The sequence below is a fragment of the Stigmatopora argus genome, chromosome 23 (genome assembly GCF_051989625.1).
Source record: "Stigmatopora argus isolate UIUO_Sarg chromosome 23, RoL_Sarg_1.0, whole genome shotgun sequence".
NCBI lineage: Eukaryota > Metazoa > Chordata > Actinopteri > Syngnathiformes > Syngnathidae > Stigmatopora > Stigmatopora argus.
The window spans coordinates 6737219-6754111 of NC_135409.1; the positions used below are offsets into that span (position 1 = coordinate 6737219).

The 16893-nt window shown below is 40.3% G+C and overlaps 1 long non-coding RNA gene across 7 annotated transcripts in view; it reads right to left on the bottom strand.

Moving 5' to 3' along the window:
- LOC144069193 (uncharacterized) overlaps positions 1 to 16893 on the bottom strand; it is a 128594-nt gene that overhangs the window by 58938 nt on the left and 52763 nt on the right. For 6 of the 7 annotated variants that reach the window (XR_013298409.1, XR_013298406.1, XR_013298405.1 and 3 more), the window contains one exon: positions 13811 to 13888. This is a non-coding gene — a long non-coding RNA (uncharacterized LOC144069193). Of the gene's footprint in view, positions 1 to 1195; positions 1357 to 13810; positions 13889 to 16893 lie in introns of all 7 variants that reach the window. The other variant, XR_013298408.1, reaches the window with a different exon arrangement.

Consider the following 16893-nt stretch of genomic DNA (forward strand, 5'->3'; position numbering starts at 1 on the left):
TATCTCGAATGTCGGGGTGCTCGTATGTCGAGGTACCACTGTATATGATTATTTTGCTACCATTGGAAAATGCATTTAGCATTTATTTGAATGGCTTCATGGATTATTTTCTTATTGAAATATTTCTGCATATAGACATTTGCATTTCATACAAAATTGTAATACTTCTTCAAGGGTATTAAAATTACGAATTAGGCCACCTCAACATCAAATAGGCCTCTACCTAAGCAAAATCCAAGTTCCGAAACCGCTTCAGGAAGGAATTTCGTAACCGAAAGTTTTAATATTATTTAGATTTTTTGGGAATCCGTAAAAAAGAGGTCCTGCTGCATCGTAAATGTTTCCGCCTAAATGGCTATTTAACGATTGGTGTCCCTTTTGGATCCACTTTTAGTCATTACTTTTCCTCCTCTCACCCATTTGCATGGCTGGCAATATATTTGCTTTTCCCCCCTCACCCCAATTATTTAGCACTACAGAGGCCAGGGAAGGTTCTGCTCGCTTGGCGAAATGCTCTCATAGATCACCGGCACCTATTTCCTCGTCTTCCTCGGGCCAGTAGTGAGGAGGTGTGTCTGTTTTCGTAAAGTGCTGCTCTTATAAATCCTCCTCTGTCTGCGCCCGGCAAAAAGTGACACCAAGGAATTGTTGCATTGTTCTAGTTCGCTAAACCCTGAAGGTAGTCTAGGAACGGCTGGGGCTGCATACATATTTAAGACGGAGCTGGAGAAAAAAAAAATGACTCCTCCAAGAGCTACCTTTGAACATGTATTATTCCTCCTTTTGTTCCTTGCTTGCAGCAAGGATTCCATTCCAAAGAAATGACGAGAGTGACCGTAATGGCAAAAGGCTTGTGCGCCTGTCAACCACTATCTTTAGAAAATGTTTTGGAAAATTATGTAAAAATATTCCAAAGGGGTACAGAAAAATTTGATGGTGATAACTATCGGTTCGTGCAACAATTGGCCGTTCCCGTGGTGGCATTTTTTATCTTCTTTTTGAAATAACTTCAGATCGTACACTGTCTAATAGTAGAGTTGAAATCGCCTTGTGCATGGTAATATGAAGATTTCAAAAAAACACATTAGTATTTCAGTCGTCCAGGTCAAGGTGTTACGGCCAAGTAATGCACGGTCGAGGCACCTTTAGAATTTTCATGTATCTCCAACATTCCTAGCACTTTTCATTTCCTTACCACATCATCTTAAGTAAGCTTAAATCCGTCCAAATGTCCTCCTTTATTGGAAAACAAGCATCAGCCCAGCCGAAAATCGAGTGCCCCTGGCAACAGCATTCGAGGAACATCCTCTCAGGCCAAAGCTGAAATTGGGTTATGCACAAAATCCATGTCTGTCCCTTTGGGTAAGAGAAGCAAAAGCAGGGTAACTGTTTGCTCGAAACATTATACGATATATTTTGCGGTGATAGATGGCACGATTCTCCTATCGATTTGTGAGATGAATTCCTGTACCGTATTTTCACGACTATAAGGCGCACATAAAAGTCTTAAATTTTCTCCAAAATAGACAGGGCGCCTTAAGTGTGCTTTATAAATGGACCAATACTAAAATTGTTATCACGATAAAATAAAATAAATCAGTTGATAGGGTACACCGACTACTATTTTCCCGTAGAAAAAGTACTGCGCAAGTTAATATGCCTTTATTTGTAAATGCAAAAGATCGAATCAGATTACTCCATTTAAAAAAGGAAATAAATCTATCTTGACGAGAAACAGTTGCTTTTTAATGACGGAATTTTCTTAGCCCAAGTTTAAGATGTTGAGGCAGCCATATTGCTTCTAATATCGAAATATCTCGATTCTTTCGATGGTTCATATTGCTGTAATAGTTAAAAAACAAGAAATGACAAGAAAAAAATTAAAGCGGAAAAGGGAAGTCACGTGAGCAGTGCTGACATGGTAAACACTAAAAGACGTCTTAAGACCTACCGCATGCATACATGTAAATCTATGTGTATGTATGTATGTATGTATGTATGTATGTATGTATATATACGTTTATATATAGGTATGTATGTGTATATATGTATGTATGTGTGTATATAGATATATATACACATATATACATATATACACATATATATACATATATACACATATATACACATATATACATATATACACACATATATATATACATATATATACATATATATATATATATATATATACATATATATATATATATATATTTCAGCAACACGCTTATTTAGTCATGTATTTATTTTATTTATTAACTTACTTATTACCTATCTATTTATGTCTAAAATGCCTTTGAATGAAGTTATCCAATCCAATCCAATCCAATCAAGGCTACTGTCGTCTGGCAGGTCAGAGCATGTTTAACTACGGTAAGATGGCGGCGCCCTGAGCGAGCAATGCCAGGCACAAGTAAGGGACTTTTTTCACATTTTATGCTAGATTTTTTTTTTCTTGCGTCAAAATAAATGTTGTTTAGAGTTTCATCTGTTTATCTTTTCTCTATTTTGAAATAAACGGCCGCAGAGTCTTGTTATGCCGTTTTGTCTTTGTCACCTTGCAGTTTTGTGCCGGTCAAGTCTAATTTGTGCACATATATGTCGTACCCTCAATTCAGTCATCATTTTTTGAGCTACAAATACAGCGAGAAAATACCCCTAGACACACCCCTAGTTTTTTTTCCTTTTCAAGGTCTGTAAACGTAAACCCCGCCGAACAAACTGACAATGTCAATGGCTCAAATAAATGGCTTGCTGGTGCAAGCATCATTTGGACATTGACTCTTTATTATTAAAATTTCTGTATTATTATTAAAGTCTGCGGAGTAGCGCATTCAAAGTGCCTCGGTAATACGATCCATTAGAAATGACATTTGAAAATCGGAGTAAAGGCTCCCATTTTCATAGGTACTAATTCTAATTGCTTTTCCTACACGCAATTTTCTTTAACACATCACCTCTCTTTGTGGCTCTGTGATGATTGTTTGAAATCCTTAATGTACTTACTGCTATTCCCCGATTTGTAACCCTAAATCAGATTGCTTTTAACTCACAAGGATTGGACGCCAATTGCCGTCCATAGCGGCAAAACCAGTTAGCCAGACTCTCCTCGATTCGTTCCCAAACAACGGGTTGAGACCAGACAATTCAATCGTCTGAAATATTTCCTTTCACTTCATGCAAAACAAAAGAAATGATTAAAAGTGGAGCGTAGGGGGGCGGGAAGGAGGGGTTAACGTTTCCAATTTTCTCCAGGGAGCAAAGAGGTGATTTGGGGAAAGATTCCGACTGAAAGGTAAGATTGCTTGCGGAATCAAACGCACGCGCCACGGAATGAGTCGGCGCTCGACGAGGCAAGTCTATTGGTATTTGGGAAAATTGAAAAATGGAGAAAAAACAAAAAGGGCTGGAGATGCCAGCCAGTACAGAGCGCAGACACCCACGCAAGAAGACCTTCCGATTAAAGTGTCCCTGTTTTGGAAAATCTTTGTTTGGAAAGAAAGTAGGCCAATTCAAACAGCACTTGTAAACTTTGGAAAGGCACATTCCGATTTCCAAACCTCACATAAAGACCTTTTGTCAATGGACGAATACCATTCAATTTCAATTGCAGCCTTTGTGTTTGCCACACGTTGCGTGTATGCACTTTCTTATTGGTCCCCTTATCTTGTCCTGCATTGTGATGAAAAATGCAGCCAGGGCAAATGCAAGAGCGCACTAGGCTATATTTGTACATCCACGCAGGACCTATGAATAAGTCATTAAGGCCATGTAAGGAGATAACATTTCTTGGTTGACTCCACAGCATCTGAATGTTTCTGCTTTAGTGAACTAATAACTGGGATATGCTTTCATGTTCTGGTCCACTTATTACAAGCTCAAATGTGACAGGAGCAAACCAGACAGGAGAGCGGTCTACAATCTCAACCACCGCAAAGACGTCAAACTACAAACAACATTAAACACGGGAGAAATTAAAGTGTCAAAAATTGGACCAATCGCAGTGACCAAAGTTAAAAAAATGCCATTCGCCAGCACCCTTTTGGGTTGTTTTGCGGCGTGACCGGACGTTTGGTCGCCCGGACCTTTGGTCGCCCGGTGAATATAATTTTGAGAGCTGGTTTCAACAGTAGATATTTAGATATTAAACTCTCTCTCGTGAATATAATTTTGAGAGCTGGTTTCAACGGTAAACTCTCTGTCATATTGTCAAACGTCCGGGCGACCAAACGTCCGGGCGACCAAACGTCCGGGCGACCAAACGTCCGGGCGACCAAACGTCCGGGCGACCAAACGTCCGGGCGACCAAACGTCCGGGCGACCAAACGTCCGGGCGACCAAACGTCCGGGCGACCAAACGTCCGGGCGACCAAACGTCCGGGCGACCAAACGTCCGGGCGACCAAACGTCCAAGTACCATTTTGCGCGACTCATTACAATCTTGGCAATTTTACAAGAATTCCCACAGTCGGACATGGTATTGAGAAAGACCGTTTTTCATCTCCGACTGACCAAAAGAAGTGTTTTTTCAAACGTGGCACTTTTATTACAATTCCTTTTTCCACTAGAAATTCCTTAAGTGACGTCTTTACAATCAAATCAGGGGGCGGTTTTCTGGAAAGTAGCTTTAGTTGTTCTTCAATATCAACATGGCCATTTGCGACATTGTGTCCCTTGATGTAGCGGCAGAACGGCAGGGTTCAATTAGTCCCATTTGTCACTGTCTCGCCAAGCTTGTTTACACATTCTGCCAGGGACGATCAAGTCCCACCAGTGACACACCAGCAGTTGCTTGACATTTTCCAATTTTGTTTGCGGAGCTATTTTCTTTAAGTGCCAACCGTTGGTGTTGATTGCAAGATAAGAAGAAAGCAGTCTGGCAGCTACACAATTGGAATTTCACCAGTCTACATTCATAATTTACATGCTATTTACTAGATTCACATTTGAGGAAGGCGGAGGAGGCGGGGGGGTGATATGCGGCAAACATTGTATTGTCAGATTGACATCTCGCCCACTGGTGGGTTTTTTTTTCAGCTCTTTCTGTAATGTAGTTCTCTAGTTGACAACTGTATTGCTACGTTTTCATATTGGCTAACAGAAATAATGCACCAATGCAATGAATCCATGACTTCTAGTAACATTGCAATGTATTGTGAAAATGACAAAATGAATTGGTTCCAGAAGTGATTTCATAACTTAGATTTTTCGTAAGTAGAGGCGTGTTTTTTTTACGTTGAGTTTGCATCATTCATTCTACGGCACATGTGTCAAAGTGGCGGCCCCGGGGACCAAATTTGGCCCGCCACATCATTTTATGTGGCCCGGGAAAGTAAATCATGAGTGCCAGATTTTTGGTGAATAAAATATGGCTATATTCCTAAATAATATTTCAATTATATGAGGTTATTATTGATGATTTTTTATGTGTAGCAGCTGTAGCTGCTGTAGAGGTTTTATAGCCATAAAATAGTTTTTGAGGGTTTTATTGATTCCGATAGCAGAAGGCGCTACCCCAAAATGCACGGACTGCCACTGATATTTTGTATGCAGAAGCATTCGCAAGTCGAGGTGCCACCGGATATTTGAATAACCACATCTTTACTGAGCACCAATGAACAATTTGTATTAAGGCGAAAGAGAACGCTGGAGATGAGATGCTTTTGAAGTGGGCTGTAATAGAGCACGCCAGCGGGAGATCAAACAGAGGAGATGACAAAGCAGGGTCCTGATCCCAAGTATGAGAAAAGAACTGAAATTTGAAATAAAAATCAAACACGGCGGAGCGACGATCCGACTCCAGACCGTCAACTAAAAACAAGCCAAGTCACATTAGCATAACATTTGAAAGGAATCCCCCGCACTTGGTTATTGCGGCTCTACTAAAACGAGCCAAGCGTGGATGGGAAAGTTTCAAGAGTGGTTATTATGTGGCGGACGCCCGCGCGTCACGCTTGCCTTGCTTGAGTGCTATTGATGCAGTGCGTGGCAGGGGCGGGGCTAGGTCAATCTCGTGTCGCCATGTGCCAACATATGGCGCCTGCTAAAGCCGTCTTTTGCTCGGGGAAAGAATATTATCGGCGCAGAAAAGACGGGCGAGAAAAGAGAAAGGTTGCGATAAGAAAAATGGGAGGAGGGCCAAATGAGGGAATGCAAAGCGCTTGTCGAGGAGAAAAAAAGGGGGGGAGAAGTGGAGAGCAGGTGAGAGCGAGCGGGAAGAGTGCAACGGGAAAAGCCGGGAAGCGCGCCTTGAATTATGAATGCGTCGGTAGCTGCATTGATGGAATCCGGCACGCACTACACTTTATGCAGGAACCTTTCGTGGTTCGGTTGGGGAAATTTCCTCACAGGTTAAAATTGTCGCTAAAAAATATGTTTGAATGACTTCTTTTGCACACTTGGCAATGAATAATTATATATTAAAATATTTGCATATTGTATGAAGGGGAAAATAATTGAATGGTTATATTCAAAATAATGGTCGAAAATGTTTGTGCAAATTAGCGGGTTTTATGTGACGTGGAAACTGGTGTTTTTGTTGGTTTGTTATAATCCATTTTGATTTTTTTAATTTAATTATTGTTGCATATGATGAATTAATGATTTGGTTTAGTTGTCATTACATTTCATCCGTCTGTATCTGAGCAATCGTAGGTTGAAAAATGACGTTCCAATGTAAAAAATCTAAAATCTAAACCACTAGTGTCAAAGTGGCGGCCCGGGGGCCAAATCTGGCCCACCGCACCATTTTGTGTGGCCCGGGAAAGTAAATCATGAGTGCCGACTTTCTGTTTTAGGATCAAAATAAAATGAAGAGTATAGATGTATATTAAATTTCCTGATTTTTCCCCTTTTAAATCAATAATTGTCATTTTTAAATCAATTTTGTCTGTGTTTTTAGTTCAAAAATCATTTTTTTAAATCTAAAAATATATATAAAAAGCTAAAATAAACATTGTTTTGGATCTATTAAAAAACTGAATATTCAGGGCTTTTAATCCAGTTCTTTTAATCCATTTATTTAAAAAAATCTAAATATTATAGCTCAAATGGTCCTGCCCACAGGAAATCGAATACAACCAGAGTCTGACACTCTTGATCTAAACTATTCAAATGCATTTTTCCAACTGTTTTGAGTGTGTTTTTTTCCTCTGTTGATTGTAACTGGAAAGCTGGCACTTAAAGAAAGTTAAAAAGCCGAAAAAGAAAATGCACTACAAACAAAGAGACAGCACAGAATGTTGAAAGGCCAGGGACGAACGAAAGAGGGAGACAATCAATCGCGGCTAAAGACAGCCGCAATATGAGGTGACCGACAAAGAGAGAACAATTGTAACAAGGCTGAAAGGATGGTGAACAGCAGAGGATAATGAAAGTGAGGCAGAGAAGTAAGTGGACTGAAAATGAAAGTCCCAAAGACATAAAAGTAAGAGAAATGGACAAAGGCTTAACCAGGACAGAGAGGCAAAGAACATTTATGCCATAAAGGTCAGAGGAATAACAAGTGTGATGTTTCATTTGACCTTGTGGGCAGGAATGCCACAGAACTGAATAAAAAAAAAACTGTGAGTAAAAATTGGCCCTTCAGTTAAGTCCTTATTTACTGTTAAATCACTTCTGGCTTTACATTTTTGGCTGCAAATGTGCAAAATTGATGTGCTGAGAAAAGTCCGACGATGAAAATTGACCATGTTTTCTACCGAGAGGGCATGTAAACTCATTCGCTACCTCGAAGGCAATGGATGTCCAATCCGTTTTTGACGGAATTGCCTCAGATTGGCAACGAATCGGACGTGGATCGCCGTCTGCGCCACTGAAACCCGATCTTACCACGATCTAATTCATGAGCAGGTAGACGTAATATTTTCCCGCTCAGACAGCCTTTTTCATCATCCATATCAGCACGTCGAATCAAATATCCTGTGAGCTCCATTGAGACGAATGAAATGCAATCCCAAATGTTTCGAGTTCTTTGCTTTGCCAATAATTTGCTCCTTTTCCAGCACCGAAACACCACCGCACTTCCTCGTAAAGCCAAGCCATCTCTTTTTCTATTTCTCTCCACCAAATCTCGCCTTAACGCCGCATCCGTTGGCATCGGCGAGCGACCATCCGACATCCCCTTAATGAACATCTCTCCCACGTTCGTCCTTGGCTGGGAAATCTGCGAACGAGCGTGAATAATGGCGCCCCGAGCCCGCGGATCACTTGAATGAAATGCGGCCTCGCCGCGAAAAGGGTCACGTAACACGCTTGCAAATTGTCTTCTTACATACATTTTATTTTGTACCTGACGCCGCTGTAATTTATGGCGGTGCGGGCGAGAAGAGCGGCTACGAAAGCGATGCCATGTTAAGTAATTCGGGGGAACAAAACCGACATTTCTAGCGTAACAGTGGTAGCACGTTTTACTTTATGATGAGAATCCTGAGAATGCCGCCCGGAGTGTCCAATCCATAAACCGCAACTGCTGTGGTTTGGTAAAAGCATTCATAGAGTTGGAGAAGGGACACGAGATATTTAGGAATCTAACAATTACAGTCCATTTTTGATGGCGATATGTCAAATTACTTTATGCCTTTTTTTGCTCCAAAATCTACCCTACTTTCTCACATATTAGCCGCCTCCGCATATAATCCGTACCCTTAAAATTGCCTTAAATCCATTGAATTTGACAATTTCTCTTGTATAAGACGCCCCCTGATTCCCAATTTTCACCTCCATATTCATGATTTTAATAGGGAGTACAAATGTGTTACCTTGAAAGGAAAATCTTAGGAAAAACATCGCACGTGATATTTTTGAGAAACTATGAATGGAAAGGATGTTCTGCTGGATTGCACATTCCTAAAGGCTGTTGCTTGGCAGGTAGACAAATTCAAAAAGGAAGTCACGTGAGCAGTACAATGAGCAATTACAGGCACAAGTGAGTTTTTTTCACGTTTAATGAAAGAGTTTTTTTCTTGTCAAAATAAATTTGTCTTGCGTTATGGTGTTTCGACCTTGTCACCTTGCAGTTTCGTGTCAAGTCTAATTTGTGCGCATATAAGCCGTACCCTCGATTCAGTCATTATTTTTTGGGGGACAAATATGGCGTATACGTGAGAAAATACACTACTTTATAATGAGCCAAGGTCCTGGGATCTGAGTTCGGAGGGAAGGCAGGTGAGACGACGCACCACGAATTGAAACATAGCTGCGGTAGACATTTGAAGTGTCCAAGATCAATGTATCACTTCACGAGCAGCTTTCACGTAGAGCAAGGGTGTCAGACTCGGGTTGGTTCGCGGGCCGCGTTAACATCAACTCGGTTTCATGTGGGCCGGACCATTTTAGGTATCTTTGCAAATAATTATTGTATTTGTGTTCAGCAAGAGTGTAAAGATAAACTGGGATTTTTTTTTTTTTGCTAGGTATCATTTCTCGCTCATTTTTTTTTTGCTTGGTATCATTTCTCGCTCATTAGATTATTATTTTTATAAATGGATTAAAAGAACTGGATTAAAACCCCTGAATATTCGGTTTTTATAGATCTAAAACAGTGTTTATTTGAGCTTTTTTATATTTTTTTAGATTTTACAAAATGATTTTTGAACTAAAAACAGAAAAAAATGGATTAAAAAATTACAATTATTGATTTAAAAGTGGGAAAATCAGGAAATTTAATATACATCTATACTCCATTTTAATTTCATCCTAAAACAGAAAGTCGGCACTCATGATTTTACTACTGGGCCACACAAAATGATGCGGCGGGCCAGATTTGGCCCCCGGGCCGCCACTTTGACACACGTGGCGTACACAATTTGAAATGATCCAAAAAAAGTTGACAGTACTGCTTACTAAACACACAGGCTGCCTTTGTGGTATGATTTTTGTCGTGTAATGACCTGCTTCGACACGTCCTTTGAGTTTGTTAATGAGCACACAACGAGGGTGGGTAAAGTCGTTATCCGTGTTTCTGTTCCGTCACTACGTTGATCGCGGATGACGCTGATTGATCACGACTGGCGAGGATGACTCGGACAAGCTTTGGGCGGCCGGCCGGTGACGGACTTGCCGTCTAACGGCGTTGACTGGGAGACGCGCCTAGAAACAGATGCCGAGTGACGACTGACTGACTGATGGTTTAATGAAATAACGAGCAGACAAACCGGATGACGAATCGGTGGTGGGGCCGGGGTTAGCTGATATGCAAAGCGGCGTTTATGTAAACTGACGTGAGCAGACGCGTAGAGCGACTCGGCGTTTTGGCTCGTTACGCCACCCAAGGCGGCGGATTTCTCAAAATCACAGAAACTGAGGTGAAGTTGGGTGGAAGTGTTTCACGGCTATTAAATGCATCGCAATAATTTCCGTGTCTATATTATGTGTTCCTTACAAGGAACTTGCGTTTCCATAATTAGTAACAGCGTCGGTGTTAAATTTAATTATAAGTCGCACATTTTGCGTAGTTTGGCTGGCCTCTGCGATTTGTGTCTTTTCATTTTTTCTTATGTTGTGTTTTATAGGCTACTGTTAAATTACATTAACTGGTATCGATTTGGTCTCTTCCTCCCTATTTAACTATTACTTTTCTGATAAATTGATAAACTGCTCCAGAAATTGCACTCAAATGCGACTCATTTTTTCCCCCTTTCATTGTACATGTTTAGCCAATTGCGACTCAGGTGCGACTTATAGTCCGCAAAAATAGGATTCATCATTAATCATACTTGCTGCTTTTTAACTGGTATAATGAGAAGAAAATGAGGGGATAATTGAATCTGGGAAACAGATGTACAATCCCAGCTCAACTCAGTCAGTCTTACTGTTATGTTGTCTTTTATTGTTATGGCCGCATAGGAGGTATAGATTTGATGCTTTAATACCCTCTGCTTCTTATTTAACCCACCCGCGTTTTCTTTCAAGACATTTTAAAAAATATATATATATACTTCATTGCAGTTCTTAGCTGTCCAAGTCCAATCGTTTGACGGACAATCTTTTTGGACCACTTTTCGGCTGCTTAGGCAACAGAGATGATTCCTTTTTTCATGATTATGTTTATTGTCGCAGTCTTTCATCGTTAGGGATGACTGACAGACAGCAAATCATCAAATACCATTCATTTAATTAAGACAACTTGCAGACGAGTGTCTAAAAAAAATGGACAAAGATGAGGGACTCGCTGTCATCTTTATGCGATGAGGGAAAGGCATTTGTCGAACACGGACATGACAATAATGGCTGGAGCGTAATCTTCACAATCCCATTACTGACTGTGAGCAGGCACACACACACACACACACACACACAATTGTGTGTCTGTGTCTGTGTGTGTCAGAGCGTGTGACATAGAGCTGATGGAGGGCGTCTGCGCGCATATTTGACAGCTTCTGTTGCATGACAACGTCAACATAACAAGGTTGTTGGTTGAGCAAGTGTACCGTACATCCAGTAATAATACTGTATAGTAAGCCTCTACCTCACATGTGTCAAAGTGGCGGCTCGGGGGGCCAAATCTGGGCCGCCGCATCATTTTGTGTGGCCCGGGAAAGTAAATCATGAGTGACGACTTTCTGTTTTAGCATCAAATAAAATGAAGAGTATGGATGTATAGTAAATTTCATGATTTTCCCCCTTTTAAATCAATAATTGTAATTTTTTAATCCATTTTTCTGTGCTTTTAGTTCAAAAATAATTTTGTAAAATCTAAAAATATATATATATTAAAAAAAGCTAAAATAAACATTGTTTTAGATCTTGGCTGTACGCTGTAATAACTTTTTTACGGGCAAAAAAAATAAAAGTACGTATATTTTTTGGTAAAACCGATCTGATTTTACCCGCTTCGGCTCTAATCCGGATCATCTCGGTCACTGTTTGCAGAGGAAAATAGCATCGTGGATTGCTCATATTGTCGTGCTTTAAGCATGATGTGCGTCAATAACTTCCGTATTTTTACTATAAAAATATAGTCAAGCGGTCAGCGTCATACAGCAACATCAACACCATTTTGATTTTAGTGCATACTGCATACCCATCCACTTTGGGGAAAATTATAGACTTTAAAGTGCGCCCCATGTGATGAAATATGTGTTTGTACGGTTTATTATCGCTTAATACGGGAAATTGCAATCATGAATAAGGGGAGCAATGGGCTGATGTTGACTGGTATGAGTAAGCGTATCACGTGGTTCGCCGAGTGTGATAGACGTCCAATCCGAGGGAGGCTCATTCGTGCGTCTACTGCCGTCAATGGCGGCCACTGAGATGAGGCTAATCCTCTCACGCGAGACGACCGCCGGGAATATTTTGGCGATGTTTATTGTGAGTGTTGAGCTCCAGAGCGCAATACGCGACGTGTCTCAAGGAATAAAAGATAAAATCACTTTGGCCCAGGCGGCCTGATAAAAATAAGAATAGAAGAAATGCCGCCAGTCACATCGTCACCCTGCGATTTTCCCTCTTCGCATCCCTCCCATTTGCAATAAAATGCAATATGGCAGCCTCTTACAATATACCCGGGCCTAATATTGCACAGCAATAATTTATGAGGGTTGAAAGCTTATACTAGCAGAAAATGTGAATTAAATAGCCACATTATGACTCATTATTGGCCTCCGATACAGAAATTTAACACCGATGCTGCTGCTGGCGGACACTAATTATCGAAAACGTACGTTTCTTGTAAGCAAGAAACACAGCGGACGGAGAATTAAGCACATTGGAGGCCCCCACGCAATTCTGCCATAATATAAAGTTGCATTTAATACAAAGAAGCATCTCAATTGTAGAAAAGGAAAATATCATCAGAATAAAAATTCAAGTCATTTCAACTACATTAAGTCTGAGTACAAAACGGTACTCGGGAAATTTTGAGCTTTTCTTTAGCCTAATAATTACTAAGGCATTAAGTATGACTAAATAGTAATTTGCAGTTTGTATTTAGGGAATTTGAGCAATGGTAATTATCACTTACCTTCCGGGCGACCAATTGACAGAGTACCCAAACGTCCGGTCGACCAAACGTCCGGTCGACCAAACGTCCGGTCGACCGAACGTCCGGTCGACCGAACCTCCGTTCTACCAAACGTCCGTTCTACCAAACGTCCGTTCTACCAAACGTCCGTTCTACCAAACGTCCGTTCTACCAAACGTCCATTCTACCAAACGTCCATTCTACCAAACGTCCATTCTACCAAACGTCCGTTCTACCAAACGTCCATTCTACCAAACGTCCATTCTACCAAACGTCCATTCTACCAAACGTCCATTCTACCAAACGTCCATTCTACCAAACGTCCATTCTACCAAACGTCCATTCTACCAAACGTCCATTCTACCAAACGTCCATTCTACCAAACGTCAGGTCGACCAAACGTCCGGGGACCAAACGTCTTTCAACGAAACGTCCGGTGACGGTACAAAAACTGCTCTGTGTGTAATGTTAGGAGATTTAAGTAATATTGAGAGTACTATTCAGGAGATTTCAGTTAAGTTGGGAGTAAAAGTCATACAATTATGAGATTTAAAACTTTACATTACTTACTTTTAGTTGTTCAGGGTCCGCAGACAGACAATGGTGACATTAGATCGGTGTGAAAAATGACATTTTGGAATAATTTGGGGGATTTATTTGATTCCTGTTGATTAAACTTTGATGAGAACGACTTTATATTGTTCATTTAGGGGACATAGACTTAAGTGAGAAGATTTTTCCAATGCAAAAAGTGTGCCGCAGCTTAAAAAAGGTTGGGAAACACTGTCTTAACCAATATGAAGTATGTCAGTAAGTACGTTATTAATAAAGTACATGTTTGCTTACCTTTGCGCCAGGCTGTAGTGTCAAGTTGCAATTTGTCCTCTTGTATCATCTTCCTCTTTTTGTGCCTTGCTGAACAAACTGAAAAAAAAGGATATGAAAACAATGCACAGGTCATATTTTGGCACAATTAGAAGCAGACTTATATGACTTGATTTGCAACATGCACACAAAGGGGGGTGAAAAAAATTGGGGGGGTTTCAACGGTTCAACTTTGACGGCTGATAAAAGCAACAATTTTGACGACTGCATTTGTCAACCATAGTGGGGCGAAATGACTGATGTATGTGTGCTTAATAAGTGATGGATGGTGAAGGAGGCATGCCTTTTTTTTTTCTGTGACCCAGCAATGTACCTTTTTTATTACAAAAAAAAAGGTGAATTTTCAACTTAAAAGAGCAAAAGAAAAGGATTGTCAATTTTTAACTAGAAGAGAAAAATGTAAACATCAAACGTAAATGTGTCATGTTGTCATGCAGGTTTTCAAAAGTGTTAGCTTGAGCTGTAAAATAAGCCATTGTGATTCCTGTAAAAAGAATAAATTAGAAGCACCCAATTCGGTTGGAGTGACATTTTAGGAGCACATTTTCACAACAAAAAAAAATCGGTGAACTGTCCATCGGCCAAACGTCCGTCGGCGAAACGTCTTTTGGCGAATTGTCCAAGTACCATGTATTTTCAGTATTAACTGGCAATCAGGGCCCAATTCAAGCTTCTTGTGCGGTCCAAATTCAATGCCATTTTCATCTTTTGCTGCGAGCCAATAAAAACTGGGCAACGGGCTGCAGTTTTAATGAGCCCCGCTCTAACTGACATTTACATTTTGTCATTGGTCGACTTTGTTTTTGTCCCGCGCAAACTCTCGTCAACTTTCCAACTCCATCAGCATCGGCGAATCTATTATATTGGCAAGGAAAGTGCTCTTTTTGACTTTGCAACCAGGCTTTTAAGCCCTCTCAGCATCCTTCTTTATTTGTTTATCTCCTTCTCCACAGACGGAAGGAAGGCTGACACGGATCCAGACGGACCAAAATGGAGCTGCTCTTGCTCTCATCCCACTCCGATTACACCACCCGCTGGTGTCTGGAGCCAAGAGGATCTCTTCCACGCACACACAATCTCGCTCGGAGGAACAGTTCATATAGATGTTACGTGCGTCCGGGAAACGAGTTCCCACGTAAATTCTAATTAAATGTCAATCAATAACTTCCAAGGAAACAACTGGATGTTTTTGGAATGGAGGCATCAAAGAATATTGCCTTTTTCATAGTTTGGCTAGGCCTGCGAATTATACTCATTTTTTTCACTGTGACTGCCAACAGCTTGTTTTGTTGTGATTTTTAGGCTATAGTTATCACCAACAAAAACGGTTAATATGCATCATTAACAGATGTCTATTCTGTTTGTCTTCCCTATCTGACTATAATGTTAACATTAAATGTTTGTTCTGGGTTTCTGATAAATGACAAAACCACATCATTTTGTGTGGCCTGGGAAAGTAAATCATGAGTGCCGACTTTCTATTTTAGGATCAAATTAAAATGAAGAGTATAGATGTATATTATATTTCCTGATTTTCCCCCTTTTAAATCAATACTTGTCATTTTTTATTCCATTTTTTTCAGTGTTTTTAGTTCAAAAATCACTTTGTAAAATCTAAAATTATATTTAAAAAAAGCTAAAATAAACATTGTTTTAGATCTATAAAATACTGAATATTCAGGGATTTTAATCCAGTTCTTTTAATCCATTTATAAAAATAAAAAAAATCTAAATATTATATCTAAAATGGTCCGGCCCACGTGAAATCAAGTTGACGTTAAAGCGGCTTGCGAACCAACCCGAGTCTGACACCCTTGAGCTAGTGCGACGTATAGTCCAAAAAAATAATGAAATAAATGTATATCAAATCAAATTGTTCACTTTCCAAAAAGGGAAAAAATGACAGTAAAATTTGACGGATTTATGTGTATTTCCCAAGCCGTCCCCAAGCTAGCATTTAGTATGGCGGCCGATTCAGTTCCCTTTCCTAAACACGGATGTGTTCAACTCTAATGTTGACGCATGGGCTTGGAAATAGACGCCGCGATGTGCGATTTCTCCTCACGTACACATCAAATGCCAAATCAAACATATTCTACTCATTTCCACCCACACACGAGATTGCTCAAGTGTGGCGTACCATCTGTGTCGTGAACAAGGGGGTCTTTGCGGTGTGCCCCCCGAGGGTCGGCTTTTCCCGCTCTCACGTACACACTGATGTTCCACCGCGTGGTTTTCTTTGATGATAACAGAAAGTCTACTCAAACGTGTTCTCGCGCGCCTCAAGTGTACGCACACGTATATTCCTCATCAGTACATGTTTAAAGCTTGTTTCTTTGTTTTGAGTGAACATGAAGCTCTGCCCACAGATTAGATTACATTACATTAGATTAGATTAGAGGGCAACTCACTCGTGCCAGCAAGCCTTTCCCCATAAACAGAATCAAGATTTAAAAGTACCGATGAAAACAAATCCAAAGTAGCATGCTCGTCGCTGTCCAATGGTACTTAACGTTAAACGGGTGTACCTAATATTGAACATTAAATTTTGCCCACAGATTAGATTAGATTACATTAGATTAGAGGCCAACTCACTAACCACTCACGCCAGCGATTTAAAAGTACAGATGAAAACAAATCCAAAGTAGCATGCCCATCGCTGTCCATGGTACTTGTTAATGTTAAACGGGTGTACCTAATATTGAACATTAAGTTTTGCACACAGATTATATTAGATTAGATTACATTAGATTAGAGGCCAACTAACTAACCACTCGCGCCAGCGTGCCGCCCCCATAAACAGAATCAAGATTTAAAAGTACCGATGAAAACAAATCCAAAGTAGCATGCTCGTCGCTGTCCATGGGACTTGTTAACCTTAAACGGGTGTACCTAATATTGAAAATTAAATTCTGACCACAGATTAGATTACCAGCGTGCCCCCCCCCTAAACAGAATCAAGATTTAAAAGTACAGATGAAAACAAATCCAAAGTAGCATGCTCGTCGCTGTCCATGGTACTTGTTAACCTTAAGCGGGTTTAC